This window comes from Alligator mississippiensis, chromosome 4, assembly GCF_030867095.1.
Source record: "Alligator mississippiensis isolate rAllMis1 chromosome 4, rAllMis1, whole genome shotgun sequence".
In the NCBI taxonomy this organism is placed as follows: domain Eukaryota; kingdom Metazoa; phylum Chordata; order Crocodylia; family Alligatoridae; genus Alligator; species Alligator mississippiensis.
The window spans coordinates 184,642,677-184,655,693 of NC_081827.1; the positions used below are offsets into that span (position 1 = coordinate 184,642,677).

General features: G+C 46.8%; 1 long non-coding RNA gene across 1 annotated transcript; it reads right to left on the bottom strand.

Moving 5' to 3' along the window:
- Window positions 1-1,928: 1,928 nt before the first annotated feature.
- Window positions 1,929-7,486, bottom strand: LOC109284260 (uncharacterized). The gene is made up of 3 exons (XR_002091641.2): window positions 4,708-7,486; window positions 3,139-3,307; window positions 1,929-2,509 (listed from the first exon to the last, which is right to left on the bottom strand). It is a non-coding gene; the product is annotated as an uncharacterized LOC109284260 (long non-coding RNA).
- Between the last annotated feature and the right edge of the window lie 5,531 nt (window positions 7,487-13,017).

Genomic DNA, 13,017 nt, shown 5'->3' on the forward strand with positions numbered 1-13,017 from the left:
TGTGATAGACTAGGAAAAATGGAAACTCCTAAATTAAACTATAGTTTGAGCAACTGGCATCCTAAAGAGGTTTGGCAGCTGGGAAAGCCACTTCACTTGAGTGTCTGAATTAGGGTTACCATATTTCCAGGATCAGGCTGTAAGGGGTGGGGGAAGGGTATATTATTGCAGGGGGGCAGACAGTGATATCTGTGCCCTGCCTCTACCCCTCACTCCTAAGCCCCTGCCCTCCTAGCCCTACCAGTGCCCCTCACTCCCGACCCGCAGCCCTCTGCCCCTACCCAGCACTGCTGGCACCCTTCACTACTGACCCAAAGACCACTGTCCCTCCAGTTCTGCTGCCCACACAGCTCCTGCGCATGCACACGCACTCTTGCTCAGCCCACGTGCAGAGCACATGACTCCCAACAGTCAATCCAAGCTGCTTCTGCCTGGGAAAAGCAGGAACAAAGCGAAAACCTAGACATTTGCTCACATTTTAAAAACCCGCCCAGACACAAAGACACGGGGCCAAAGAAGAAAACTCAGACATATGGTAAGCCTAGGCTCCTCAGGAGGCAGCAGCTCTCCCTCCTCACTCTGGTAACCCAACATGCCTCACATGCAAGGATGATGGAGAACGCCAGTGCAGACACCGATCCTCTCCCATCCTGTGAGCCCTAGGTCAGGCTGGCCCATTCTTGCTAAGAGTCCTGAGAGTCAGTATGGGGGTTTCAGTGGAGCCCTTCCTGGCCTGACAAGGATGGGAAACAGTCCTGAAGCTAGAGGTGCAGGAGGAACAGCAGAGAGCAGAAACTGAACTCATTGTAAGAGGCCTCAGCAGCCCACAGCCTGTGGCTTACACTACATCGTTTGGAGAAGCTGCACCCTCAGGCAGGCAGTGCAACCTCCGGCTTCCAGTCCACTTCCGGGTTCGCCAGGGAGCACACAGGGGGCCCCCCACGCTCCTGTGGGACACTCCATCCACCCCACCATTGCAACGTTCACAGGCCATGCCTGGTACCTCAAGGTATGTAAACATTTAAAGCTGTGTCTATGGCCGAGTCGCTGATTCTCCAAATCAGCATCAAATCTTCAGATTCAGATTTGGCCGAATTGAATCAGGGACAGTGATCCAAATCAACCAATCAAATCACTGTCCCCAATTCGGGATGAATCCAAATCGAATAGGGATCATTTCACACACCCCTACTGACTTTCATTTCAAAGGAGGGACAGCTTATGCAGAGCACATACTGTGTTCCTCACTGTGGTGATCCCTTGGTGCATTACTGAAGCATGCAGACTTGCCCAATGCATAGGAAGAGCCAATGCATGCTCTCTTTTTCTGGAGGAGGGTTGTCTATGTTTTGATGCGTTTTGGTGCTACCTCTGGGGCATGTTTTTGTAGTGCCTAGTGCATGGAAGCAAGGGCCCCATTGCGCTGTCCTAACAACAATCCACGCAGCAATCCATATGAAAGAGCTGGCTCTTCAAAACCCACAGATTAGGTACAGCCGTGAATGCATTTTGCAGGCTGTTAATGGAGTGTCTCTTTATGGAAGTTTGTGCAGGGAATTGCTAGACAAAATGAAAACTATGTGGAAGGTGTGAAGAGCTTCCCTTTAAAATATGACTTCCTTTGCCAGAATGTCTGTTCTGGAGAAATCCCCCACACTGGCAGCATAACTATTTTCCACAACACTGCATTTTGAGACAATCTTTCACCATCCAAATGATCACTGAGATTAAAGGAATGAAAGAATTAAAGAAATGATAGACAATTATAAAGACATTAAGGGAAATAAATAAAACCCTACAAAAAGTGCAAATCTCATACATTCACCTGCTCTCTGTGCTTCCAGTGCTAGTGATGGTTCTTCAACAATCTCACTAAAACAAAAGGAAACAGTCATTTGGATTTAGAGACAACCAAGAGCAAAGGGTCATAACATTGATATTTTAATAGTATTTAATAGTAGTTTTCATCTTTGTTTCTTGTTCTTCTTTGTTTCTGCTGCTCCCTGGGCAAGTGGGCGCACAAATTAATACCCTTCTGGTAAGCAGGAGCAGACAGTCCTCAGGTTTGGCCTCTGTCATAGCTATATCACAAACAGAAGCTGAGAAATCAAAGGTATGATCTGCCGTGGCCTGAATGTCAGGCACAGTACTGCTCCCACAATGCTGCTAGTGATGCCCTTGGGTGCTGGGAGAGATGCACCCAGAAAGTCTCCCCTTTGGACAGCTGGAAACATTCACTGCTTCAAACTAAAGAGCTGGAAGCCATTGAAAATACTGGAGAGGTCATGACCAGGCCCCCAGCCTCACAGATCTTTAGAACTTGGACTTTTGGGCAAAGCCTGGCCGGAGGTGCTCCAAAGCCTTATGAAGGGAGAAAGCATCGAGATCCTCTCTGCAGCCCAGCAGCAAGTCAGGATTGCATATGTGGCGCCCGGTTCTTCAGCTCAGGGCAGGCTTTATGGACTGTTTCCCTAGTGCAGTGGTTCTCAACCTTGTTAGGCTCAGGCACCTGTTAGAAAATGTAAGCTCTTAATCTTCACTTGTTTGAGTACAGAAAAATATTAGAGTAATTCTTCTGTTGCAAAGAACTTTGAAGGACTGCAATAGGACAGTGTAGTTTTAAACACTCTGGTTTTCTATTGGAAATCTCTGGGTTTATCTTGTGAATCATGCTAGCACTCCTACAACTGCTAACATTGTGTGGCACCCTGCAGCGCCCCTGAAAGGATCTCAAGACACCCCAACAGTGCTGTGGCACCCAGTTTGAGAATTTTATCCTAGTGGATTCTGGATGTACAGCAGGTGTAGCTGAGAGAGATGCCCTTGTTCAAATGCCCCTCTGCTGAACATGTCCTCCCATCAGCTGTGGTTGTGTAGATTGATTTGGGGATGGAAAGGAATCATGCGTCATGGTGGCAGAGTAAATTAGCCTTGTATGGAAGCTCAGAGTCACTGGCACAGTCTGGTCCCACTGTGTTGCAACAGTGAAAAGGTCTGGTTACAAGCAAGGGAGTGGGACAGAGCCCCGTGCACCTTCACGCTGAACTTAGTCTAACATAGGGACAGCTCTGTCCAGAGACCCCAGATGATCCCACTCCACCACAGCTCCCATTCTTGCTGTACTACCAGAAAAGTTACCTTAATTGTTCACTGTCCATGGATGAAGCCAACAGCTCCCCAAATACAGAAAGGATTCAACTTGAACTGTCTCCTCTATCTGCTGCAGCCCCTCTTCTTCCTCCCACTGTTGCTCTGCTTCAACTTTGCCTCCATCTTCTCTCCCTCCAAATGAGGTCCTGCTGAAGGCCTGAAATCAAAGACAAAGCTTTTGAAGAGGACACCTCCTCAGAATCCTTTCTAAACCAGCTTTTCCTACAGGTCACTGAGAGTAAACTAAACCAAGCCCCTTTTAGAAGCGCATCTGGATCCATCCTATGAACTTCTGCTGAGCACCCAGAAAAATCAGGATTGTGCAATGACAAGTTTTGTTAAAGGAAAACTGCTTTGTCCATCTGTTGCATTTCAATTTCCTGTTTGAAAGCAGATCAGAAACAAACACTAACAATTAATACCAAATACTTCTTCTAGGCCCCAGTTCAGGAAGGCATGTCAATGCACTTTTCTAAGCAGGTGCCATTAATTCCAACTGGTCACTAGCTCAGGCTTCAAGTTATACAAATACTGAGATCCTTTGTCCTAAGCCCAAACGTTGCAAATCACTGAAGCCTGTAGGCATTTCTATTGACTTTGGTTGGATTTCTGTACTTAAGTCTTTTCCTGGATCAGGGCTCTAGCAAGGTCACAAATGAAGGTGTTTTGTTGTTTTTTTGTTACTCAATCCGCACATGAACATGTCTGTGTCACAAACTGGTCAGTTCCTGCTCTCTAAACAAAAACTCTGGTGTTGTGATAAGACCCAACTACTGAATCCCATGGGTTGCTAAATTGGGTCTGGGTTACCTGACACTTTTCACATCTGGGTTACCTATATTAATTGCCTGGTTTACGCTCTGTGTCTGATATCCTTATTTTGGTCACCAGGACTCAGCCGTAGGATCTTGGAACCCTTGTCCGAGCCAGCCAAAGCTCAGAAATTGGGTTTAGCAAAGCAATTTCTTACACACCTTCTGTGCTTTACTTTGAAAGAGGATAAGAGTTGCAACTCTATGGAGAACAAGCTCCTCATCACCATCCTCATCACTCTGGACACTCACACTGCAGCCCCCATATTTATCAGTCTCTAGTTTTGACCCAAGCTTTTCAGGCGAGGGAAAGCCCCTCATACTGCCACATGTGGTCTTCTCTTCCTAGTGATCAAACGGCCCTTTTGGCTTGAAGAGCGGCTGCCTTTGAGCCAGTCTCTGCCATCAGTAAGCAAAGCAGAGAGCTGTAGCTGTCTTGTCCATATGCTTAACTCAAGGGATTCCAGCCCTCTTCTTATCTCAGGACAGATTTCTTGGAAAGAGAGTGGATTCAAGATTAGTGAATTTACTGACCACTAATCCAGAATCTCAGCTAGTAAGGGTCCTCCACACTGATGGCCCACTGCAGGCTCGCTAGGAGATGGTACACCACCTCTATAAGAGCACTCACCTTTCATAGTAAATGGGCTTTCAATGCCACATGAACATCTTAACAAAAGATCCAGTTAGAAGCAAAATGGCATTCGCAAAACAGGATTGCCCCTGCCTTATTCTCTCCACTTACCTCCCCTGGTCTTACAGCTGGTTGCCCCATGCTACCCAGGGAGAAATGACCATTTTCTTTTCTCTGTGCCTCAGATCGCAGACTTTCACCTTCAAGACACTTCTCAGCCAGCGATGTTCTTAGGTCCCTTAGGCTATCCCCAGTTTGAGCAATGAATGCTTCTTGTAGTTCCTCAAGAAGTTCTGTTTTCATGGAAATGACTCATAAATGATCAGGCATGATAAACATCTTCTGTACTTTGGGCTTCTGCCATAAGTTGAACTTAAGACTTTTGACAGGAATCTACTTAATATTTCTTCCACAAATGGCACAGGTACCACAGGAATACGTGGGTTTAAAGTTGGTTTTGGGATCTTCTTTATCATGCCAAGATCAGTAGAGAGTTTTTCAACAATCCTAACACCTTCTGTTGTTGAAGATGAAGTAGGCAATGTCTCCTCCTCTGAACTGACTTGAAATTCAGGTTTGGCAACTTTTTTTGCTATTGCAGTGGCTATCCTATGAGCTAAAATATCTTTCCTATTTGTTAGGTCTCTGAAAACAAAAACTGTAAAAATCAGCATGGTCTACAGTGCTTGTACAAGCTGAATGGAATAGGTCTCCCATAGCTTGGCTGTCTTCAGTGTGTAAAACTTCTCTTTCACTGATATGTTCATTCACGTTCATCTGATGTTTTGACAGGAGTACTTGCAAAGCATGTCGTATTTTTCTAGTTGCATCGTTCAGTAACGAAGTCTTTTCTGCCTCCAAATCTGCAATGGTAAAAAAGGGAAGAAAATGTTGACAAAAGACTTGCTGCTAGTTTTTCTATGATGAGAGGAACTATTTGGCTAAGATCTTATGATAAACTGCTTGGATTATCTGAAGGCTCAGTAACGTCTCCTAGTGTATTTTTAATAATATTGTCAACTTCAGCACAGTGGTGAAGTGGTAATTCACCAGAAAGAGTTCTGCCATGGATTCCCAGAAATCTCTTGAAAGACCAAGTCACAAAGAGCTTCAGAAATAATTATGCACCCACTTCTTAAACAATTCTGTATGTTGAATTTAGACTGAAACTGTGTCAAAAGCTTGTTATAGACCGAATCAGCAATTGTTTCAATCATATCATCCCCTGTGGCATGCGGATGTTAAATATGGTGGCTAAAAGAGTTCTCATCTTCAGAGATCTTTGCCATAACTTTACTGATTACCTTCATGTGAATTAAGTCAAATTCTGCAAGTTCCATTTTCTTTTCTGTAGAGGAAGATGTGCTGGTGATGGCAGGGAGAATGTTAGATAAAAGCTTGCTGATTATATCTTCCAAAAATCTGTGGCATACCCCCAGAGTAGATGGTGTGGGACTTTGGCATTGGGTGTTGCTTTTGGTGGCATCTTCGAAAAGCTTCTCATCAATTTCCCCAGGTTGTAGAGATATATGCAGAGCTGAAGATGATGCTTTTGCTAAGGGGTCTTCCTGTTGGTAATCAGTAATTTCTCTCCTTATCAAAACACCTACGCTCTCTGGTGACACACTCTTGTTGCTTTTCATGTCTGCATAAACTGAGACTTTGGAAGCACTTTCTTGCAGAAGGTCAGATAAACTGGAGTGAATAATTTTGGTCGTCAACGTGTCTATGTCAGGGGAGAGACCCTGATCTTCCGAAGGCTGCAGGTCTGTGGCTTGACATATGGAAAGCTCACTTAGCACTGAATCAACTACATCTGTGCTGATACATGAAGGATCACTTCCAGGGATTGCGCTGTCCTGAGCACGTAGGTTTTGTGAAGGAACCAATTTGCTCATTAATTCATCACAAATTTCTTTCAAAAAACCATCATCATAAATACTGGTTGGTGACTGCAAGGGCTGAGGCTAAATTGCGTATGTTGGCAGGGGCTTGCTGCAAGCTCCCTGCGCTGCCTTATGCGGTACTTCCTCTTCGGGAAATATCTTTCTGGGTGATGAAAAGAAGGGCTTTCTTGCAAGCTGCCTGCCAATCTGGGGTAGAGTTACTTTGAAGTGGACTGTCCTTGGCTTGGTTAGTGTGTCCAGGGGGGATGTAGATAGTTTGAGCCCCAGAGCTCCTGTGCAGTAATTCAGTTTCCTGATGTCCCCTGATGTGGGTTGTATAAGCTCAGGGACTTGAAGCTGCCTTGGCATTTGCCCTTCCCTTTGTACTTGTTCCTCAGAGTCTCTTCCCTGGACATTGATCAGTGAAAAGAATTTTCTGACCATGCCTGTTTTAGGGTGATATTGTTTCAAGTCAGAAAAAATATCTTCCCTAATAAGATGGTTTCGTAATTTGCCATCTTTTCTTGCTGATTCATATTTAAAGTAAGTTTGGCTATGAGGAAACTTCTCAGCTTTGATAGTCTGCATGGGATGCTCAAGCAGAGCTCCCATGCACATGCTCTCCCTGCACAAACTAGAAATATTGTCAGCGTGATGAGAAGCTATCACTGCTGGTTCAGCCTCTGAAAGTCTTTCTTCCCAAAACTCTCCACCCAGAGACAGTGGCCTGCTGCTTGCTGGAGACAGGCCAGGTGACTGTTGAGAAAACAGTGGGGTTAGTTTCCCTCTACTCCCCCTCTTCTCACATCCCGGCGATCTGCTGGGTGGTCTCTTTTTGTCTGCGAAAACAAACTTTTTGGCATTGGCCTCCTCATCTCTCACATCTCTCTCAGCTATTTTTCTCTCTTCGTATTGTATTATTGCTGGATATATGATGTCTGTTACCTCAGCCACAAACCATGTCATTATATTTGTATTTTCATCATTTATTTCTTTGGTCTTGTTTTTCTGTAGCAAGAACAAATGACAAAGGACAATAAATGTGTTAATTAATTCCTTCATTCTCCCTTCTGTACATGGCAACAGCTGTCTACTGGGTGCAATTCAAGCTTTTAGGATAAACAATAACAGCCCCCCATGAAAAGTGACATGTATCATCAGAGCCTTTTGGATAGGGTGGGATATAAATCTAACAGAATAAATGCAGGAAATAAAGAAACAGCCAGTTCAGGAAAGGTCAGTGAAGGACAAACTAAGATAAGCATTGCTTCTCCTTGAGTTTGTTTCTGAAGGGCTGGCATGCAGTCTGAAGACTCTGGAAGAAAATTCTGACCATCTTGAAGCCCAGAGAAGGTTTGTCCCCAATTTCAGCAGGGCCAGGATTCCCCCACATGAGCCTAGAGATGACTTAATTTTGCCAGTTTAACCAATTACAAGTGTCAGGGGCTAGGAGTTGAATATACCTCTGGACACACACTGTGGGATGGACTCTGTGTCCAGAGACTCTGCCACATGCAGAGTGGGAAATGACAGGAAATTTCATTTCCATGTTCCATATTTGAACAGGTGCTGAGGTCTGACATTTGGACCACAGGTGGCAGAAGATGTGGGGGGCTAACAGGACTTAGCATCCCCAAACACAAGGCAGTGGTAGGGCCACAAGGCAGCCTGGCCATGGGCTTCTGGCAGCTGCAGCAGGGGTTGGGAGGGGTGCACAGGCAGCGGTGAGGGAGGGAGTGGGGCTGGGGCAGCCTGGGGCTAGAGGAGGGGCAGGCACTGCACAGCCAGTGGGGTGTGAGACTGAGCCGCGAGCAGCTCGTCCAGGGGGCACAGCTCCTGCTGCTATGCACACCCCGAGAGGCATGTGGGGCCTGTGCCCCCAGATCTGCACAGGACAGGGCAGGCTGCTGCTGCGGGCTGGAGCCAAGACAACAGGTGGAGGCCAGGCCAGGCAGGGCCACACTCGGAGCAAATGGCAGCAGTGTGGGGAGGGGCCTATAGAGGCGGGGCTGCAGCCACCCCAAAATTTGCCATAGTCCCCCTGACCTCCCCTTCCAGCACCACCGCCGGCCACCAGGAAAAGCCCGGTGTGGCCCCAGCCCCATCCCACAGTGGCAGGGCAGCCTGCCCTGCCCCACGCAGATCTGGGAGCACATGCCCCCCATGCCCTCCCAGAGCACATGCAGCAGCAGGACCTGCCCTCCCTGCACCCCCTGGATAAGCTGCTCACAGGTGCGTCCCATGCCCCACCTCAGCTGGGCAGAGCCCTACCCCAGCCCCTGCCCCACTTCCTCCCCCACAGTGCCCTTTCCCCTCCCCTCACACACTCACCTGCTGTAGGGGTGTGGGTGTACATGCATGCATGCACATACTCAGCGCCCCCCCAATGTTTTTCTTCCTTTGCCTATGATTTGGACTGTCTCCAACTGCCCCCCTGCCCCACTCCCCGAGAAAGCACTTATCAACTAGCTCACTTCTCCTTACAGAAAAGAAGCAATTAATTTGCAGACATTTTCTCCATCTCACACCAAAACTCAAAAGCTGCATTCTCCCTGGGCAGTGCTGCTCCCTGCTCTGTCTCAGGATGAGGCATCTAAACACTGTCTGCTGTACAGCTTTTACGTTGGACTGCGCAGGCTTTTGCTAATTAACACCCTAGCCCCTAGCGCAAGAGGTAAAGAGTTTGCCCCCCATTTTACACATAGTAGAACTGGGTCAAAGCTACTATCTACTAATCTGTAGACACCGGGCTGTAGTGCCTTCTGTAGTTTTGTCGTTCTGTTGTTTCCCTTGGTGTTAAGAAAAGAGTATCTGTCACACAACCAATAGCAATACAGCACATCTTCCAGCATTATATCCTGCTCACTTGTTTCTGAAAAGAATGTGTAAGACTGTGTGGAACAATGCCACTTGGTGACTCCTGCACAACAATAAAATGTACCCTGCCATGACATGCATCTTTCAGTTTTGATATCATCAGCTTCCACTTTTGGCATCTCCCCATGCCCTGACTTCTTACCTGAGAGGATGACCTTTTCCTGCTTGTGCCTTTATTAGCAATTGGCACAAATCTAGGCTGCTGATTACCTGACATGAAAAACAATACATTTTAGGATAGTCCTAAATGTTGAGTGTAACCTGCTTGCAGGTCTAGGAGTCTGTGTCCCAGATGCAGCTATAAAAACCCAACTCAAGGGGTGAGTAAGGGTAAAAATTTTGCCCTACTGAATTAAATGGGAGTTTTGACATTGACTTTGGTGTAGCCAGAGTTTTCCCTGAGGTACATAACCATTTTAATGGAAAGAAGGTGAAAAGGCAGATACAACAGTGGCAAGCATTTTTCATCAAATTAAAAAACCAACAAGATCCAGATTCCTTCTGTGTTGTACCCTGATCCTGCAAACATTGATGCAACTCACTAAGAAACAATCATGGGAGTCCTTTTGTGCTCCCTGGGATCACAGACATTCTAGAAATAAAGCATGTGCACGTTGTTAGATTGGGCCTGTAGTCATCAACTTCTTTAGCAAATCCTAAATAGAATTGCCAGCAAATCCACTGGCTACTATTGACTCTAGACATTTAGTGATTACCTCGTTAAGGTATATATGATATATATACACATACATACATACAAATTGTACTGTGGCTTTGTTTCTAACCTTCATTGCTTTATGAAGCATATGTTGTTTCTTTTTGCTCTGTTTCTTTCTCTGTCCATCCATCTGATGTTAAACCCTGGCTAAATCTCCTGAGAAACATGTAAATGGTTGGTTAATATCACTTCAGCTGCAATTAATTTATGCACCACCCCCTCCTTTACCTGGGTTTCTTTTTTGCTTGAGCAACGGTAGCATTTTTTAACAGATTCCAGAAAGTTGCTAATACCATTTGTGAGCTATAGCTTGGATGTTTACAAACTGTTTTCAGTGGAGTGTATTGCTGATGAATTAACACAGGCCATGTCCTGTCTTTTTGAAGGCACAGTGACAGTGGAAGGATGCACCTTCTCCCTTATGAGCCAGGTAGGGGACCATGCTCCATATCTCTCTTTTCTGTGAGATGTTCTAAATCACCTTCTCCACGCATTTTATAGTACGGCCTTGCAGTGGGATGTTAGATATCCAATTGAGTGCTTGGGTGCTTGGCAAGGAGCCAAGAATGAAGAAACATGGAACTGGGACAAAGCCAAGCTGGAAGGAACCCAAAAGCAGAGGTCAGGCTTACTGGGGAGAGAGAATGGGCACAGGGCCCTGGGGTCACTAGAATACACCTCTGTCCAGATCCCGGGATAGGCCTGAATATCCATGAGTCTCCCCACTCTTCTGCTGTCAGCAAATTTCTGTGAGCCTTACCTGTAAAGTGCACCCCTCCCCACTCACATTCTCTCCCTCCCTCCCCCTCTCTCAGTGACTGAATCAACTTAGACAGCAGAACCCAATCCTCCTAATTTCTACCAAGTGCCATTTATTGCCCCCTTTTCTCCTTGCCAGGTACTGCTGCTTGGTCTTTATGTGCTGCCTTCCCTTTCTTGCTGAATGCAAAGGGGCTTAGAGACAAAGATTTCTCTTTCTTGAATGGCTCTTCAAACTATTCACCTAGGATTCTCCACTCCTATCAGTTGTATTCCTCATTATCTTTAATTTGTGGGTGGGGATTAGATGATTAAAAACACTGATCATGTGATGTGATATCATGGCCATATAATTACAGGTCTAATCTGTCCCCCTTTCGCAGTATGGAATGGAATTGGATCACAATCACCTCGTGCTAACCAACCACCTGGCCATTGTCTCCTAGCATCAAATGCTGTGCCCCATGATTGGCTATTAGGCCTGTGAGAAGCGACTAGCATTGGTTTTGGATTCGGATTTGGCTGATTCAGGGGACAGTGATTCAATTCAGTGATTTGAATCACTGTCCTGAATCGATTCGGCCAAATCTGATTTGGAGATTTGGCCACTGCCAGATCTCCAAATTGGACAGGCCCCATTCCTTGCCTGCTTTCCCAGCCCTGTCAATGGCTACCCTGCCTGGCCCTAGCTCCCGGCTCTTTAAAAACTTTTTTTTTTTTTTAAGTCCTGTACTTACCGGCTCCTGCCAGGCGGGGGGCAAACCCTGTTGCCCCCCCACTGCCCCGTACTGTGTGGAGGGCTCTGCCATGAGCCTCCAGAAGCCCCAACAGCTGCTGCAGCAACCAGTGAGTGGGGCCTTTTTTTTTCTTTTTAAAAGCCAGGAGCTGGGGCTGGGCAGGGCAGCCATGGCAGGGGCTGGAAGAGTGGGCAGGGGTCAGGCGGGGGGCACTCAGGGGGACTGGGGGAGCAGGCAGGGGATGGGGTCTGGTGGGGGTCCCCCCATGGTCCCCTCTCCCTTCCTCCAGCCTCTCCGCCCCCCACCCACTACTTAACATCATGGAGTCCAGGTCCAGCTCCCTGTGGCAGCAAGTTGGAACTGCCCAAATCTCCGAAGCTCTCCAAATCTTTTCCAAATCAATTTGGAAAGCTTCAAATTGATTCGGACCTTTTTATTGGTCTCCTGATTCAATTCGGATTCAGAGATTCAGCCGCTGAATCCAAATTGAATCAGCTCCCGAAGCTTCACACAGTCCTGTTGGCTATGTCTGTCTCATTTGAATAAAAGCCATATCCTTCCTCCCAGTAGAGTTGGAGTATTGTTGTAGCCATGGTAGTCTGGGCAATATTCAAGGATCAAGGTGATTTTAGGGACCAACCATATATGTAGGAAAGAATTCCCCACTTGAATTTCTATTTTTTCTGTCACATTTTTTTCCCCAGACACAGTCTTTTTGCTTAGTTAGAGAAGTTTCTGGGCACCATGAGCCCTTCTTCTGTGCCCTTGTCTAACATCACTCACAAATTTTACACCTGGTCCAATAAAAGGCACCCCAAAAGGTCCCATCCCCCTGCCCCTTGCTTCTGACTTGCACTGCCTTTGTCAGGCACAGAGACACCAAGTCCCTAGCCCCATGCTTGACTTCCTCAACCCCCTCCTCCTCCTGCCACACCCTTTTCCTTCCTGACACTGAGTCTCTGCCACTCACTCAGCCCTCCCTGAAAGGAACCCAAGAAGAACCCTTGTCCTTTACTGCCTCCCCCCAGATCCCTTCAGGCACAGCTCAGCGGCTCTGCAGAAACAGGTGTAGGAATAAGGAAATGGCAGGCGAAGGGAAGGAGAACTAGAGCAGGGAGAAAAGGCCCCTGTGGAAATCAGGAGTGGTGGGGGGAGCTCTCATTGGGTCTGCAGCAGTCTGTGCTTAATCCCCAGTGGCTGAGACTTAGAGCAGCCCTTTTGATTTCAATGCAGCAGTACCCAAGTCAGAGTGACAGACAGCTGGAGAGACAGGCAGAGTTGCAGGGAAATATGGGGATCAAAACTCCCCGCCCATCAAAAGGGTACAAAACTGGGTATTTTGTCCCAAGCCCAAACATTCCCAGGGGCCAGAAATGGCTGAGATTTGGCAGAAGTCATAACTGGCTTTTCCACCAAAGTTACTACCATGTTGTTGCATGCTAGG